Source organism: Enhydra lutris, unplaced genomic scaffold, assembly GCF_002288905.1.
Source record: "Enhydra lutris kenyoni isolate GAN:26980312 unplaced genomic scaffold, ASM228890v2 scaffoldscaffold1, whole genome shotgun sequence".
Taxonomy (NCBI): domain Eukaryota; kingdom Metazoa; phylum Chordata; class Mammalia; order Carnivora; family Mustelidae; genus Enhydra; species Enhydra lutris.
This window is the reverse complement of record NW_019154085.1, coordinates 17,539,714-17,544,253: the sequence shown is the minus strand read 5'-3', so window position 1 is coordinate 17,544,253 and position 4,540 is coordinate 17,539,714. Positions and strand designations below refer to the sequence as shown.

At 48.1% G+C, this 4,540-nt stretch overlaps 1 pseudogene; it reads right to left on the bottom strand.

Annotated features, from left to right (window-relative positions):
* Positions 1-283: 283 nt before the first annotated feature.
* LOC111162459 lies at positions 284-706 on the bottom strand (annotated as a pseudogene).
* Positions 707-4,540: the final 3,834 nt, after the last annotated feature.

Here is a 4,540-nt window from a genome sequence, read left to right as displayed (position 1 = left end):
CTCACACCCCATAAGGTACGTCCCCGCTATGCCTTCAGCCTTAATGGCTTTATACCATTCCTTCCCCCCTCCCTCCCTTCCTCTTTCCCTCCCTTCTTCCTGCCTCCCTCTCTCCCTCCCTCCATCCCTCCTTCCCTCCCTCTTTCCCTCCCTTCCTTCCTTTCCTTCTTCCTTCCTTCCTTCTTCCATTTTTCCAGGCTATTTAATCAAGCTACTTGCCGTGTACTCATTTCTGAGAATTCCCCATTGTCGTGACATTGTTTATGTCCAATTTTTTCTGCATTCAACCTAAAAGGTATTTCGTCCCGAGAAACTGAACGTTTCTGCTAAATGCGCTTGATCCCATAGGAGAATTGGGTTCCTAAAACGGATTCATTGCAAACTTTATGTATAAATCACAGACATCAGTAAAGAAGTTTTTTATTCCGTGTCCTTGCCTTATGTCATGAAGCATAGTAAGTCTCTTATGACCTGCAGTCAGAAATGCTGAAACAAACCACTCCTTGAACTAGTCCGCGGTTTTCAAGTGCGTGTTGTTGGACAAGCCACATCTTCTCATCTACAAGGTCAAGAGCCGTGTGAGCTAGGAACTGGTTCAGATGACGATGATCATCTTTGGACTCTGATTTCCTGCGGGCAAAAACTCCCTTTCAGAAACTGGATCATCATGGTGACCAGTCACTGCAAGAAAAAAGTTTCCACACATCGTCTTTAATACGTAGCGGCTGCAGGGACACACGGACGGCGAGAACAGCCAATCAGGTCCCACCCCAGACCCGTGCTCCTAGAGGATGTTGTTCTGATTATTCATGGAAAGAAATCATGGCCGGAAGGGAAGGCAGCGGGTGAAGAGTTTATTTTGGGCAGATTGCTGTTTTTCTTAAATTGGTAGTAAATTTTCACTTTAGTATTTGAAACTGCTATTGAGTACTAACCCCCTTAGAATTTTTTTTTTTTTAAGAGTCATTTATTTACTTTAGAGAGAGAGAGTGTGTCAGCCAGAGGGGAGCTGGTGTCGTAGAAGGGAGGGACAGAGGACCAGCACACTGGGTGCTGAGTGCCTAGCCAGCAACGGGGCTCGAACCCACAACCCATGAGATCCTGACCTGAGCGGAAACCATGAGTCAGACGCCCAAATGACTCTGTCACCCAGGCGTCATTCCTCCCCACCCCCCATCCCCACAATTTGATAACCGCCCCGTTGTGGTGACTCCAGGTTTGTTCTTTTTCGGCTCTCTGGTCCCTCTCTGTGCCCAGTATTTTCTGGTATTTTAGTATTTAGTATTTTCATTCTTGCCCCCCCTCACCTCTGAGAGCGCGTGTGTGTAGACTTTCCCGATCATGCAGAAGACACTTCCCTGCCAGGACACCTTGTGCCTCGATGATCAGTTCTTCCCCCCCGTGTGCCCTCAGGCTTCCGTTCCACTTTTTCCGGCCACGTGCAGCAGCATCCTCGGAGCGACTTCCCTCCAGCCCGTCCTGCTGCGGACTCACTGTCGGGCTCCAGCCCTGGGCTCCCCACCCGGGCCTCCGTGCCTACCACGTGGCCTCGTGCACATTGCTCATCCTCTCGAGACCTCTGGGGCCTTTCGACTTGCACCGAGCGGGCCCGTGGGTCTGTGTTTGGCCCGCAGATGCAGATGTGTTTTATTTGTCCTCTACAATGTATTAAGGATATGTAAAATTAAGAAAAAATATTTAAACAAAGCAGAAATATGTAACGGTATGTATGTGTACACATATGTATATATCCATACATGTACATATGTGTGAGTGTATATATACATACACTCCGTGTTTGTCTGGCTTCTCTGAAAGATCCCTGAATTGGGCGGCTCTAATTTGCAGCATGCGAAGCCGAGCAGGGGCTGTGCTCTTTGTCACCACCCCGCCCCACGCCAATTTTTCCAATGACGGACTCACCTGAGTTGCTCTGATGGCTCTTGGAGCCCGGCTGCAAGTTTTCTGGCCGCCTTCTGAATGGCTTCTTTGGGTCCCTAGTGCAGGACGTAAGGGCTGGGAGACAGGAGCTGTATTACTGAGGAGGACCGCATTTGTTCCAGGCCCTTCTTGCCAGTGTGGTGTTTTCATGTCCAGGACCTTTGCTCACGCTACCTTGAACCTCGCCTGTCCTTCATCAGCTCTTTACCAAAGAAAGCATCTCTTTCTTCAGGGCCCAGCATACACGGTTTTCCTCACTCCCTTGAGCCTTCCCCTGCTCTCCCTCGGCACTGGGAATAAGTCCCTTCTTTGCATGGTGTCTGTTGAGCACTGATCTCGGTGACTGACAGGTCCATCTTCCCTGCCCTATTTCTGCGTCTCCAAGGCAGGGGTCCCGTCCCGCTCACCATAGATCGCATCCCTCTGTCTTGCTCTCCAGCCTTCTCGCACTGAATGCTCTGTCTGGACCCGCGCTGAGGACAGGGTGGATGTTTGTGGAACTGAAGTCCTTAGGAAACTTCAACTTTCTATTTTCACATTACTGATCGAAACTCACCACGAGGAAAAGTACTGATTCCCTGAAAGGAGCTACAGAGCGCAGCTGACTTCCTCACTCGTTGTTTCCAGAATGCCCGGCGTGTCACAGGAGTCCGATCCACAGCAGATAAAGGAAAGAAGAGGGCGTTATAGCAAAGACTGGAACCCAAGTCTCTTTATCTTCCGCTGTATGGTGGACAGCCAACCAAATTGCATCTGCCTTGGTTGTGAACTGGCATTCCCAATGTCCTCACCGTTCTCCCTCCAGTTAGGGTGTTTGCCTAAAAAAAGAACTACCCAGAGGAAGTTTGCTTTTCCCATCCCTCACCGTTGGAACTTCTTGTAGGATTCAGAAATTGTGGTTTTCTCCATTTGGCCCATCCCATGCTGAGTGGTGCAAGGATGTGGGAAATCTCTAATAATGAAATCAAGAGATGACGCTGTCTTTCCCAGGCATTTTGACACAGAACATCAGCTCTCCTCACTTTACTTTTTAGACCTTTGTTCAGAGAAATCTTCACATCCATCTTTCCTAATTCAACCTTGCTCTCCAAAAATGAGCTCAGCGTTTATTCAAATGCTATTCAAAGGAGAGAGGTTCACACACTGGTTAGTGGCAGGTACCAAAAGACAATTTTTCCCCTGACTTGCTGCATTTCTACCTTATAATTGGGTGGTACATACATCTGAAAGAGTAACGTTAAAGTCGAAGTCAAGTGTTAAGGAAAAAAAAAGAGAATTCTCATTATAAAAATTCTCTTAACACATTCGTCCTTTTCCCTAGTTGATTCTACATGCTGGTTTCTCAAGTCCTGGAGGAAGGTGGAACTTCTTACTTAGTGGGGATGGGGTGGCAGGTTGGCCCTGAGAAGTGTTTTTGAAATCTTTAGGACTGGGGCATTTGGAGTTAGTTCCAGGAAGATGTTTGCTTCCTGTTATGAGTTGAGTTGTGGCCCCCAACCCCAGCCCTGCCATTCATCTAGTGAAGCCCCAATCCTCTTTACCTCAGAATATGACCTTATTTGAATTAGGGTTATTGCAGATGTAATTACTTAAGCTGAGACCATATTGGAGTATGGCTTCCAATCCAATATGATTGTGTCCTTATAAAAAGGGGAAATTTGGAGACAGACACACACACTGCAAGAACACCGTGTGAACAAGAGACGGAGATCGGGGTGGCGGGTCTATCCACCAAAGACGGCAGGTAAAGGGCCCTAAGCTGGGCAAGAGACACGGAACTGATTCTCCCTCATGGCCAGCAGAAGGAACGAACCCTGCCTGCACCTTGACCTTGGACTTCCAGCCTCCAGAGCTGTTTAAGCCCCCCTCAGTGGGTGGTACTTTGTTTTGAAAGCCCCAGCAAACTCACACTTCCCTTTTCAGTTCTCTTCCAAAAAGAATGGCTTGCAAAGTTGAGGTGCTTACCTGAAGGCTTGGTGGGAAGATTCATGAGGGAAAGAAAATTCTAGTTTCTCTCTTCATGGTGTCAGTCCTATATCCTTTGCTAGCTGCAGGGCACAGCGGTTAAAGATGAGGGCCCTTGAGCTGGACTTGAATCTTGGCACCCCTAGTGCTTATTCCCTTCCCTGTGCTTTGATTTCCTGATACATACAAATAGGGGATACAAGGAGACCACCTCTGCAGGGTTGCTGTGTAGTATAAATGAGATAAATTACAAAGCACAGAGTGCTCAGCACATCGTAAATGCACAAGAAATCAATGTTCACTCCTATTAATATTCTACTACTAGGGTTTTTTTGGGTTGTTGTTGTTTTTGCTTGTTTAAAGTAGGCTCCACACCCAGCGTGGAGCCCAATGTGGGGCTCGAACTCAGGACCCTGAGATCAAGACCTGAGCTGAGGGGGACCTGGGAGGCGTAGTCAGCTGGGTGTATGACTCTTGGTTTCAGCTCAGTTCGGGATCTCAGCGCATCGGCATCAAGCTCCGTGTAGGGCTCCCTGTTTGGCATGGAGTCTGCTTAGGACTCTCTCTCCCTCTCCCTCTGTGCACCCCTCCCCTGTGCTCTCTCTCTCATTCTTAAATAAACAAACAAACAAAC